Source organism: Ascaphus truei, unplaced genomic scaffold (genome assembly GCF_040206685.1).
Source record: "Ascaphus truei isolate aAscTru1 unplaced genomic scaffold, aAscTru1.hap1 HAP1_SCAFFOLD_103, whole genome shotgun sequence".
In the NCBI taxonomy this organism is placed as follows: Eukaryota; Metazoa; Chordata; class Amphibia; order Anura; family Ascaphidae; genus Ascaphus; species Ascaphus truei.
Genome location: NW_027453894.1, coordinates 894268 through 908413, shown reverse-complemented (window position 1 = coordinate 908413; position 14146 = coordinate 894268).

Sequence of the window (14146 nt, the reverse complement as noted above, 5' to 3'; positions counted from 1 at the left end):
GCGCAGTGTAGAGGCCCCTGTAATGAGATGCGCAGTGTAAAGGCCCCTGTAATGAGATGCGCAGTGGAAAGGCGCCTGTAATGAGATGTGCCATGTAAATGCCCCTGTAATGAGATGCGCAGTGTAAATGCCCCTGTAATGAGATGCCCAGTGTAAATGCCCCTGTAATGAGATGCGCAGTGTAAATGCCCCTGTAATGAGATGCGCAGTGTAAATGCCCCGTAATGAGATGCGCAGTGTAAAGGCCCCTGTAATGAGATGCGCAGTGCAAAAGCCCCGTAATGAGATGCGCAGTGTAAAGGCCCCTTTAATGAGATGCGCAGTGTAAAAGCCCCGTAATGAGATGCGCAGTGTAAAGGCCCCTTTAATGAGATGCGCAGTGTAAATGCCCCTGTAATGAGATGCGCAGTGTAAATGTCCCTGTAATGAGATGCGCAGTGTAAATGCCCCTGTAATGAGATGCGCAGTGTAAATGCCCCTGTAATGAGATGCGCAGTGTAAATGCCCAGTAATGAGATGCGCAGTGTAAATGCCCCTGTAATGAGATGCGCAGTGTAAATGCCCCGTAATGAGATGCGCAGTGTAAATGCCCCTTAATGAGATGCGCAGTGTAAATGCCCCTTAATGACATGTGCAGTGTAAATGCCCCCTGTAATGAGATGCCCAGTGTAAATGCCCCTGTAATGAGATGCACAGTGTAAATGCCCCTGTAATGAGATGCGCAGTGTAAAGGCCCTTGTAATTAGATGCGCAGTGTAAAGGCCCCTGTAATGAGATGCGCAGTGTAAAGGCCCCTGTAATGAGATGCGCCGTGTAACGGCCTATATAATGAGATGCGCCGTGTAAAGGCCCCTGTAATGAGATGCGCCGTGTAAAGGCCCCTGTAATGAGATGCGCAATGTAAATGCCACTGTAATGAGATGCGCAGTGTAAATGCCCCGTAATGGGATGCCCAGTGTAAATGCCCCTTAATGAGATGCACAGTGTAAATGCCCTGTAATGAGATGCGCAGTGTAAATGCCCCGTAATGAGATGCACAGTGTAAATGCCCCTGTAATGAGATGCGCATTGTAAATGCCCCTGTAATGACATGCGCAGTGTAAATGCCCCTGTAATGAGATGCGCAGTGTAAATGCCCCTGTAATGAGAAGCGCAGTGTAAATGCCCCGTAATGAGATGCGCAGTGTAAAGGCCCCGTAATGAGATGCGCAGTGTAAAGGCCCCTGTAATGAGATGCGCAGTGTAAAGGCCCCTTTAATGAGATGCACAGTGTAAAGGCCCCTTTAATGAGATGCGCAGTGTAAAGGCCCCTGTAATGAGATGCGCAGTGTAAAGGCCCCTGTAATGAGATGCGCAGTGTAAATGCCCCTGTAATGAGATGCGCAGTGTAAATGCCCCTGTAATGAGATGCGCAGTGTAAATGCCCCTGTAATGAGATGCGCAGTGTAAATGCCCCGTAATGAGATGCGCAGTGTAAATGCCCCTTAATGAGATGTGCAGTGTAAATGCCCCTGTAATGAGATGCGCAGTGTAAATGCCCCTGTAATGAGATGCGCAGTGTAAATGCCCAGTAATGAGATGCGCAGTGTAAAATACTATCCTTATCCCTGTATGTACAATTACATAGCACTGACAGTAATGGCGGCGTTGTACATACAGGGATAAGAATAGTATTATTACATAGCACTGACAATGACCGTGGCGCTGTACATACAGGGATAAGGATAGTATTATTACATAGCACTGACAGTGACGGTGGCGCTGTGCATACAGGGATAAGTATAGTATTATTACATAGCACTGACAGTGACGGCGGTGCTGTACATACAGAGATAAGGATAGTATTATTGCAAAGCAGTGACAGTGACGGCGGCACTGTCCATACAGGGATAAGGATAGTATTATTACATAGCAGTGAATGTGACGGCGGCGCTGTAGATACAGGGATAAGGATAGTATTACATAGCACAGACAGTGACGGCGGCGCCCTGTAAAGGGCAAGTCTGTGGCAATAACAGGGGTGGAGAAAAGTACTTTCTACTCACTGACAGTGATGGCGGCGCTGTACATACAGGGATAAGGATAGTATTATTACATAGCACTGACAGTGACGTGGCGCTGTACATACAGGGATGAGGATAGTATTATTACATAGCACTGACAGTGATGGTGGAACTGTACATAACGGGATAAGGATAGTATTATTACATAGCACTGACAGTGACGGCGGCGCTGTACACACAGGGATAAGGATAGTATTACATAGCACTGACAGTGACGTGGCGCTGTACATACAGGGATAAGGATAGTATTACATAGCACTGACAGTGATGGCGACGCTGTACATACAGGGATAAGGATAGTATTACACAGCACTGACAGTGACGGCGGCGCTGTACATACAGGGATAAGGATAGTATTACATAGCACTGACAGTGACGGCGGCGCTGTACATACAGGGATAAGTATATTATTATTACATAGCACTGAAAGTGACGACGGCGCTGTACATACAGGGATAAGGATAGTATTATTACATAGCAGTGACAGTGACGGCGGCGCTGTACATACAGGGATAAGGATAGTATTACATAGAACTGACAGTGACGGTGGCGCTGTACATACAGGGATAAGGATTGTATTACATAGCACTGACAGTGAGGGCGGCGCTGTACATACAGGGATAAGGATAGTATTACATAGCACTGACAGTGACGGCGGCGTTGTACACAAAGGGATAAGGATATTATTATTGCATAGCACTGACGGGCATTTACACTGCGCATCTCATTACAGGGGCATTTACACTGCGCATCTCTTTACGGGGCATTTACACTGCGCATCTCATTACAGGGCATTCACACTGCGCATCTCATTACGGGGCATTTACACTGTGCATCTCAATACAGGGGCATTTACACTGTGCATCTCATTACGGGGCATTTACACTGCGCATCTCATTACAGGGCATTTACACTGCGCATCTCATTACGGGGCATTTACACTGCGCATCTCATGACGGGGCATTTACACTGCGCATCTCATTACGGGGCATTTACACTGCGCTTCTCATTACAGGGGCATTTACACTGCGCATCTCATTACAGGGGCATTTACACTGCGCATCTCATTACAGGGGCATTTACACTGCACATGTCATTACAGGGGCATTTACAATGCGCATCTCATTACAGGGGCATTTACACTGTGCATCTCATTACGGGGCATTTACACTGCGCATCTCATTACAGGGCATTTACACTGTGCATCTCATTAAGGGGCATTTACACTGGGCATCCCATTACGGGGCATTTACACTGCGCATCTCATTACAGGGGCATTTACATTGCGCATCTCATTACAGGGGCCTTTACATGGCGCATCTCATTACAGGGGCCTTTACACGGCGCATCTCATTACATAGGCCTTTACACGGCGCATCTCATTACAGGGGCCTTTACACTGCGCATCTCATTACAGTGGCCTTTACACTGCGCATCTCATTACAAGAGCCTTTACACTGCGCATCTCATTACAGGGGCATTTACACTGCGCATCTCATTACAGGGGCAATTACACGGCGCATCTCATTACAGGGGCATTTACACGGCGCATCTCATTACAAAGGCCTTTACACGGCGCATATCATTACAGGGGCCTTTACACTGCGCATCTCATTACAGGGGCCTTTACACTGCGCATCTCATTACAGGGGCCTTTACACTGCGCATCTCATTACAGGGGCCTTTACACTGCGCATCTCATTACAGGGGCATTTACACTGCGCATCTCATTACAGGGGCATTTACACTGGGCATCTCATTACAGGGGCATTTACACTGGGCATCTCATTACAGGGGGCATTTACACTGCACATCTCATTAAGGGGCATTTACACTGCGCATCTCATTAAGGGGCATTTACACTGCGCATCTCATTACGGGGCATTTACACTGGGCATCTCATTACAGGGGCCTTTACACTGCGCATCTCATTATGGGGCCTTTACACTGCGCATCTCATTACAGGGGCCTTTACACTGCGCATCTCATTACTGGGCATTTACACTGCGCATCTCATTACAGGGGCATTTACACTGCGCATCTCATTACAGGGGCATTTACACTGCGCATCTCATTACAGGGACATTTACACTGCGCATCTCATTACAGGGGCATTTACACTGCGCATCTCATTAAAGGGGCCTTTACACTGCGCATCTCATTACAGGGCTTTTACACTGCGCATCTCATTAAAGGGGCCTTTACACTGCGCATCTCATTACGGGTCTTTTACACTGCGCATCTCATTACAGGGGCCTTTACACTGCGCATCTCATTATGGGGCATTTACACTGCGCATCTCATTACAGGGGCATTTACACTGCGCATCTTATTACAGGGGCATTTACACTGGGCATCTCATTACAGGGGCATTTACACTGCGCATCTCATTACAGGGGCATTTACATGGCACATCTCATTACAGGGGCCTTTACACTGCGCATCTCATTACGGGGCCTTTCCACTGCGCATCTCATTACAGGGGCCTTTACACTGCGCATCTCTTTACAGGGGCCTCTACACTGCGCATCTCATTACGGGGCCTCTACACTGCGCATCTCATTACAGGGGCATTTACACTGCGCATCTCATTAAAGGGGCATTTACACTGCGCATCTCATTACAGGGGCATATACACTGCGCATCTCATTACAGGGGCATTTACACTGCACATCTCATTACAGGGGCATTTACACTGCGCATCTCATTACAGGGGCATTTACACTGCGCATCTCATTACAGGGGCATTTACACTGTGCATCTCATTAAGGGGCATTTACACTGGGCATCTCATTACGGTGCATTTTCACTGCGCATCTCATTACAGGGGCATTTATACTGCGCATCTCATTACAGGGGCCTTTACACGGCGCATCTCATTACAGGGGCCTTTACACGGCACATCTCATTACAGGGGCCTTTACACGGCGCATCTCATTACAGGGGCCTTTACACGGCACATCTCATTACAGTGGCATTTACACGGCGCATCTCATTACAGGGGCCTTTACACTGTGCATCTCATTACAAGGGCCTTTACACTGCGCATCTCATTACAGGGGCATTTACACTGCACATCTCATTACAGGGGCATTTACACTGCGCATCTCATTACAGGGGCATTTACACGGCGCATCTCATTACAGGGGCATTTACACGGCGCATCTCATTACAGGGGCCTTTACACGGCGCATCTCATTACAGGGGCCTTTACACTGCGCATCTCATTACAGGGGCCTTTACTGTAAGTGCTATGTAATACTATCCTTATCCCTGTGTGTACAGCGCCGCCGTCACTGTCAGTGCTATGTAATAATACTATCCTTATCCCTGTATGTACAGCGCCCCCTGTATGTACAGCGCCGCCGTCACTGTCAGTGCTATGTAATAATATTATCCTTATCCCTGTATGTACAGCACTGCCGTCACTGTCAGTGCTATGTAATAATACTATCCTTATCTCTGTATGTACAGTGACGCCGTCACTGTCAGTGCTATGTAATAATACTATCCTTATCCCTGTATGTACAGCGCCGCCGTCACTGTCACTGCTATGTAATAATACTATCCTTATCCCTGTATGTACAGCGCCGCCGTCACTGTCACTGCTATGTAATAATACTATCCTTATCCCTGTATGTACAGCGCCGCCGTTACATAGCACTGACAGTGACGGCGGCGCTGTACATACATCTCTCTGCGCTCTTTTTCTCTCTCTGCGCTCTTTCTCTCTCTCTGCGCTCTTTCTTTCTCTCTCTGTGCTCTTTCTTTCTCTCTCTGCGCTCTTTCTTTCTCTCTCTCTCTGCGCTCTTTCTTCCTCTCTCTCTCTGCGCTCTTTCTTTCTCTGCGCTCTTTCTCTCTCTCTGCGCTCTTTCTTTCTCTCTCTCTGTGCTCTCTCTCTCTCTCTGCGCTCTCTCTCTCTGGGCTCTCTCTCTGTCTGCGCTCTCTCTCTCTCTCTCTGCGCTCTTTCTTTCTCTTTCTCTCTGCGCTCTTTCTCTCTCTCTCTACGCTCTTTCTCTCTCTCTCTGTGTGTTCTTTCATCCTCTCTCTCTGCGCTCTCTCTCTCTTTCTGCGCTCTTTCTTTCTTTCTCTCTCTGCGCTCTTTCTTTCTCTCTCTCTCTGCGCTCTTTCTTTCTCTCTCTCTGCACTCTTTCTCTCTCTCTCTGTGCTCTTTCTCTCTCTCTCTGCGCTCTTTCTATCTCTCTCTGCGCTCTTTCTTTCTCTCTCTCTGCGCTCTTTCTCTCTGCGCTCTTTCTTTCTCTCTCTGCGCTCTTTCTTTCTCTCTGCGCTCTTTCTTTCTCTCTCTCTCTGCACTCTTTCTTTCTCTCTCTGTGCTCTTTCTCTCTCTCTGCGCTCTTCCTTTCTCTCTCTGCGCTCTTTCTTGCTCTCTCTCTGCGCTCTTTATCTCTCTCTCTGCGCTCTTTCTCTCTCTCTGCACTCTTTCTTTCTCTCTCTGCGTTCTTTCTTCCTCTCTCTCTCTGCGCTCTTTCTTTCTCTGCGCTTTTTCTCTCTCTCTGCGCTCTTTCTTTCTTTCTCTCTCTGCGCTCTTTCTTTCTCACTCTCTCTGCGCTCTTTCTTTCTCTGCGCTCTTTCTCTCTCTCTGCGCTCTTTCTTTCTCTCTCTCTGTGCTCTCTCTCTCTCTCTCTGCGCTCTCTCTCTCTGGGCTCTCTCTCTGTCTGCGCTCTCTCTCTCTCTGCGCTCTTTTTTTCTCTTTCTCTCTGCGCTCTTTCTCTCTCTCTCTCTGCGCTCTATCTTTCTTTCTCTCTCTGCGCTCTTTCTCTCTCTCTCTGCGCTCTCTCTCTCTCTCTGCGCTCTTTCTTTCTTTCTCTCTCTGCGCTCTTTCTCTCTCTCTCTGCGCTCTTTCTCTCTCTCTCTGCGCTCTTTCTCTCTCTCTCTGCGCTCTTTCTTTCTCTCTCTCTGCGCTCTTTCTCTCTGTGCTCTTTCTTTCTCTCTCTGCGCTCTTTCTCTCTCTCTGCGCTCTCTCTGCACTCTTTCTCTCTCTCTGCGCTCTTTCTTTCTCTCTCTCTGCACTCTTTCTTTCTCTCTCTGCGCTCTTTCTCTCTCTCTGCGCTCTTTCTTTTTCTCTCTGCGCTCTTTCTTTCTCTCTCTCTGCGCTCTTTCTCTCTCTCTCTGCGCTCTTTCTCTCTCTCTGCGCTCTTTCTTTCTCTCTCTGCATTCTTTCTTTCTCTCTCTCTCTGCACTCTTTCTTCCTCTCTCTCTCTGCGCTCTTTCTTTCTCTGCACTTTTTCTCTCTCTCTGCGCTCTTTCTTTCTTTCTCTCTGCGCTCTTTCTTTCTCTCTGCGCTCTTACTTTCTCTCTGCGCTCTTTCTTTCTCTCTGCGCTCTTTCTCTCTCTCTCTCTGCGCTCTTTTTCTCTCTCTCTATGCACTCTTTCTTTCTCAATCTGCGCTCTTTCTTTCTCTCTCTCTCTGCGCTCTTTGTCTCTCTCTGCGCTCTTTCTTTCTCTCTCTGCGCTCTCTCTCTCTCTCTGCGCTCTTTCTTTCTCTATCTCTGCGCTCATTCTTTCTCTATCTCTGCGCTCTTTCTCTCTCTCTGTGCTCTTTCTCTCTCTCTGCGCTCTTTCTCTCTCTCTCTCTCTGCGCTCTTTCTTTCTCTCTCACACACAAGGCACAGCTATCTCTCACTCCCTGTCACAAACGAGGCACAGCTATCTCTCACTCCCTGTCACACACGAGGCACAGCTATCTCTCACTCTCTGTCATACATGAGGCACAGTTATCTCTCACTCCCTGTCACACACGAGGCACAGCTATCTCTCACTCCCTGTCACACATGAGGCACAATTATCTCTCCCTCCCTGTCACACATGAGGCACAGTGATCTGTGCTGATTATTGAGTGACAGCTGCTCCGCCTGCAACAAAACTCTCTAATTAAACAGAAGCATCTGGCTCCGCGGAGAGATCCTCGGCCCCTCACTCATTGCCCCGGGGGGCGGCCCGGGGTATGTCAGGCACTGCCACCTGCCAATATGTAACACCAGCATCTAATATAGAGCAGGGCCGAGTATTATTCCTGCAGGGATTCCTCTTCTCGAGACTTAACCCCTTTTGGGGTTACATGTGACATGACTGTGTCATGACTGTTGACTGTGACATGGAGAGATAGCTGTGCATCGTGTGTGTGATAGTGAGAGATTACTGTTCATCGTGTGTGTGTGACAGTGAGAGATAGTTGTGCATCGTGTGTGTGACATGGAGAGATAGCTTTGCATCGTGTGTGTGTGACAGTGAGAGATAGCTGTGCATCGTGTGTGTGTGTGTCAGTGAGTGAGAGATAGCTGTGCATCGTGTGTGTGTGACAGGGAGAGATAGCTGTTCATTGTGTGTGTGTGACAGAGAGAGATAGCTGTGCATCGTGTGTGTGATAGTGAGAGATTACTGTTCATCGTGTGTGTGTGTGACAGTGAAAGATAGTTGTGCATCGTGTGTGTGTGACAGGGAGAGATAGCTGTGCATCGTGTGTGTGACATGGAGAGATAGCTTTGCATCGTGTGTGTGTGTCAGGGAGTGAGAGATATCTGTGCATCGTGTGTGTGTATGACAGGGAGAGATAGCTGTGCATCGTGTGTGTGTCAGGGAGTAAGAGATAGCTGTGCATCGTGTGTGTGACAGGGAGAGATAGCTGTGCATCGTGTGTGTGTGTCAGGGAGTGAGAGATAGCTGTGCATCGTGTGTGACAGTGATAGATAGCTGTGCATCGTGTGTGTGTGACAGTGAGAGATAGCTGTGCATCGTGTGTGTGTGTGGCAGTGAGAGTTAGCTATGCATCGTGTGCGTGTGACAGGGAGAGATAGCTTTGCATCGTGTGTGTGTGTGTGACAGGGATAAATGCCCCGTAATGAGATGCGCAGTGTAAATGCCCCTTAATGAGATGCGCAGTGTAAATGCCCCTTAATGAGATGTGCAGTGTAAATGCCCCCTGTAATGAGATGCCCAGTGTAAATGCCCCTGTAATGAGATGCCCAGTGTAAATGCCCCTGTAATGAGATGCCCAGTGTAAATGCCCCTTAATGAGATGCGCAGTGTAAATGCCCCTTAATGAGATGTGCAGTGTAAATGCCCCCTGTAATGAGATGCCCAGTGTAAATGCCCCTGTAATGAGATGCCCAGTGTAAATGCCCCTGTAATGAGATGCCCAGTGTAAATGCCCCTGTAATGAGATGCGCAGTGTAAATGCCCCTGTAATGAGATGCGCAGTGTAAAGGCCCCTGTAATGAGATGCGCAGTGTAAAGGCCCCTGTAATGAGATGCGCAGTGTAAATGCCCCTGTAATGAGATGCGCAGTGTAAAGGCCCCTGTAATGAGATGCGCAGTGTAAAGGCCCCTGTAATGAGATGCGCAGTGTAAAGGCCCCTGTAATGAGATGCGCAGTGTAAGGGCCCCTGTAATGAGATGCGCAGTGTAAAGGCCCCTATAATGAGATGCGCCGTGTATATGCCCCTGTAATGAGATGCGCCGTGTAAATGCCCCTGTAATGAGATGCGCAGTGTAGATGCCCCTGTAATGAGATGCGCAGTGTAAATGCCCCTGTAATGAGATGCGCAGTGTAAAGGCCCTTGTAATGAGATGCGCAGTGTAAAGGCCCCTGTAATGAGATGCGCAGTGTAAACGCCCCTGTAATGAGATGCGCCGTGTAAAGGCCCCTGTAATGAGATGCGCCGTGTAAAGGCCCCTGTAATGAGATGCGCAGTGTAAAGGCCCCTGTAATGAGATGCGCAGTGTAAAGGCCCCTGTAATGAGATGCGCAGTGTAAAGGCCCCTGTAATGAGATGCGCAGTGTAAGGGCCCCTGTAATGAGATGCGCAGTGTAAAGGCCCCTGTAATGAGATGCGCCGTGTATATGCCCCTGTAATGAGATGCGCCGTGTAAATGCCCCTGTAATGAGATGCGCAGTGTAGATGCCCCTGTAATGAGATGCGCAGTGTAAATGCCCCTGTAATGAGATGCGCAGTGTAAAGGCCCTTGTAATGAGATGCGCAGTGTAAAGGCCCCTGTAATGAGATGCGCAGTGTAAAGGCCCCTGTAATGAGATGCGCCGTGTAAAGGCCCCTGTAATGAGATGCGCCGTGTAAAGGCCCCTGTAATGAGATGCGCAATGTAAATGCCCCTGTAATGAGATGTGCAGTGTAAATGCCCCGTAATGGGATGCCCAGTGTAAATGCCCCTTAATGAGATGCACAGTGTAAATGCCCTGAAATGAGATGCGCAGTGTAAATGCCCCATCATGAGATGCGCAGTGTAAGTGCCCCATCATGAGATGCGCAGTGTAAATGCCCCTGTAATGAGATGCGCAGTACAAATGCCCCGTAATGAGATGCGCAGTGTAAATGCCCTGTAATGAGATGCGCAGTGTAAATGCCCCGTAATGAGATGCGCAGTGTAAAGGCCCCTGTAATGAGATGCGCAGTGTAAAGGCCCCTGTAATGAGATGCGCCGTGTAAAGGCCCCTGTAATGAGATGCGCAATGTAAATGCCCCTGTAATGAGATGCGCAGTGTAAATGCCCCGTAATGGGATGCCCAGTGTAAATGCCCCTTAATGAGATGCACAGTGTAAATGCCCTGAAATGAGATGCGCAGTGTAAATGCCCCGAAATGAGATGCGCAGTGTAAATGCCCCATCATGAGATGCGCAGTGTAAATGCCCCATCATGAGATGCGCAGTGTAAATGCCCCTGTAATGAGATGCGCAGTGCAAATGCCCCGTAATGAGATGCGCACTGTAAATGCCCTGTAATGAGATGCGCAGTGTAAATGCCCCGTAATGAGATGCGCAGTGTAAAGGCCCCTGTAATGAGATGCGCCATGTAAAGGCCCCTGTAATGAGATGCGCAGTGTAAATGCCACTGTAATGAGATGCACAGTGTAAAGGCCCCTGTAATGAGATGCGCAGTGTAAAGGCCCCTGTAATGAGATGCGCAGTGTAAATGCCCCTGTAATGAGATGCGCAGTGTAAATGCCCCTGTAATGAGATGCGCAGTGTAAATGCCCCTGTAATGAGATGCGCAGTGTAAATGCCCCTGTAATGAGATGCGCAGTGTAAATGCCCCTGTAATGAGATGCGCAGTGTAAATGCCCCTGTAATGAGATGCACCGTGTAAATGCCCCTGTAATGAGATGCGCAGTGTAAATGCCCCTGTAATGAGATGCCCAGTGTAAATGCCCCTGTAATGAGATTCGCAGTGTAAATTTCCCGTAATGAGATGCGCAGTGTAAAGGCCCCTGTAATGAGATGCGCAGTGTAAAGGCCCCTTTAATGAGATGCGCAGTGTAAAGGCCCCTTTAATGAGATGCGCAGTGTAAATGCCCCTGTAATGAGATGCGCAGTGTAAATGTCCCTGTAATGAAATGCGCAGTGTAAATGCCCCTGTAATGATATGCGCAGTGTAAATGCCCCTGTATTGAGATGCGCAGTGTAAATGCCCAGTAATGAGATGCGCAGTGTAAAGGCCCTTGTAATGAGATGCGCAGTGTAAAGGCTCCTGTAATGAGATGCGCAGTGTAAAGGCCCCTGTAATGAGATGCGCCGTGTAAAGGCCCCTGTAATGAGATGCGCCGTGTAAAGGCCCCTGTAATGAGATGCGCAGTGTAAAGGCCCCTGTAATGAGATGCGCAGTGGAAATGCCCCTGTAATGAGATGCGCAGTGTAAATGCCCCTGTAATGAGATGCGCAGTGTAAATGCCCCTGTAATGAGATGCGCAGTGTAAATGCCCCTGTAATGAGATGCGCAGTGTAAATGCCCCTGTAATGAGATGCGCAGTGTAAATGCCCCTGTAATGAGATGCCCAGTGTAAATGCCCCTGTAATGAGTTGCGCAGTGTAAATGCCTCTGTAATTAGATACGCAGTGTAAATGCCCCGTAATGAGATGCGCAGTGTAAAGGCCCCTGTAATGAGATGCGCAGTGTAAAGGCCCCTTTAATGAGATGCACAGTGTAAAGGCCCCTTTAATGAGATGCCCAGTGTAAATGCCCCTGTAATGAGTTGCGCAGTGTAAATGCCTCTGTAATTAGATACGCAGTGTAAATGCCCCGTAATGAGATGCGCAGTGTAAAGGCCCCTGTAATGAGATGCGCAGTGTAAAGGCCCCTTTAATGAGATGCACAGTGTAAAGGCCCCTTTAATGAGATGCGCAGTGTAAAGGACCCTGTAATGAGATGCGCAGTGTAAATGCCCCTGTAATGAGATGCGCAGTGTAAATGCCCCTGTAATGAGATGCGCAGTGTAAATGCCCCTGTAATGAGATGCGCAGTGTAAATGCCCCTGTAATGAGATGCGCAGTGTAAATGCCCCTGTAATGAGATGCCCAGTGTAAATGCCCCTGTAATGAGTTGCGCAGTGTAAATGCCTCTGTAATTAGATACGCAGTGTAAATGCCCCGTAATGAGATGCGCAGTGTAAAGGCCCCTGTAATGAGATGCGCAGTGTAAAGGCCCCTTTAATGAGATGCACAGTGTAAAGGCCCCTTTAATGAGATGCGCAGTGTAAAGGCCCCTGTAATGAGATGCGCAGTGTAAATGCCCCTGTAATGAGATGCGCAGTGTAAATGCCCCTGTAATGAGATGAGCACTGTAAATGTCCCTGTAATGAGATGCGCAATGTAAATGCCCCTGTAATGAGATGCGCAGTGTAAATGCCCCTGTAATGAGATGCGCAGTGTAAATGCCCAGTAATGAGATGTGCAGTGTAAAGGCCCCTGTAATGAGATGCGCAGTGTAAAGGCCCCATAATGAGATGCGCTGTGTAAAGGCCCCTGTAATGAGATGCGCAGTGTAAATGCCCCTGTAATGAGATGCGCAGTGTAAATGCCCCTGTAATGAGATGCGCAGTGTAAATGCCCCCTGTAATGAGATGCCCAGTGTAAATGCCCCTGTAATGAGATGCCCAGTGTAAATGCCCCTGTAATGAGATGCGCAGTGTAAATGCCCCTGTAATGAGATGCACAGTGTAAAGGCCCCTGTAATGAGATGCGCAGTGTAAAGGCCCCTGTAATGAGATGCGCAGTGTAAAGGCCCCTGTAATGAGATGCGCAGTGTAAAGGCCCCTATAATGAGATGCACCGTGTAAAGGCCCCTGTAATGAGATGCGCCGTGTAAATGCCCCTGTAATGAGATGCGCCGTGTAATTGCCCCTGTAATGAGATGCGCAGTGTAGATGCCCCTGTAATGAGATGCCCAGTGTAAATGCCCCTGTAATGAGATGCGCAGTGTAAAGGCCCTTGTAATGAGATGCGCAGTGTAAAGGCCCCTGTAATGAGATGCGCAGTGTAAAGGCCCCTGTAATAAGATGCGCCGTGTAAAGGCCCCTGTAATGAGATGCGCCGTGTAAAGGCCCCTGTAATGAGATGCGCAGTGTAAAGGCCCCTGTAATGAGATGCGCAGTGTAAATTCCCCTGTAATGAGATGCGCAGTGTAAATGCCCCTGTAATGAGATGCGCAGTGTAAATGCCCCTGTAATGAGATGCGCAGTGTAAATGCCCCTGTAATGAGATGCGCAGTGTAAATGCCCCTGTAATTAGATGCGCAGTGTAAATGCCCCTGTAATGAGATGCCCAGTGTAAATGCCCCTGTAATGAGATGCGCAGTGTAAATGCCCCTGTAATGAGATGCGCAGTGTAAATTTCCCGTAATGAGATGCGCAGTGTAAAGGCCCCTGTAATGAGATGCGCAGTGTAAAGGCCCCTTTAATGAGATGCGCAGTGTAAAGGCCCCTTTAATGAGATGCGCAGTGTAAATGCCCCTGTAATGAGATGCGCAGTGTAAATGTCCCTGTAATGAAATGCGCAGTGTAAATGCCCCTGTAATGAGATGCGCAGTGTAAATGCCCCTGTATTGAGATGCGCAGTGTAAATGCCCAATAATGAGATGCGCAGTGTAAAGGCCCTTGTAATGAGATGCGCAGTGTAAAGGCTCCTGTAATGAGATGCGCAGTGTAAAGGCCCCTGTAATGAGATGCGCCGTGTAAAGGCCCCTGTAATGAGATGCGCCGTGTAAAGGCCCCTGTAATGAGATGCGCAGTGTAAAGGCCCCTGTAATGAGATGCGCAGTGGAAATGCCCCTGTAAT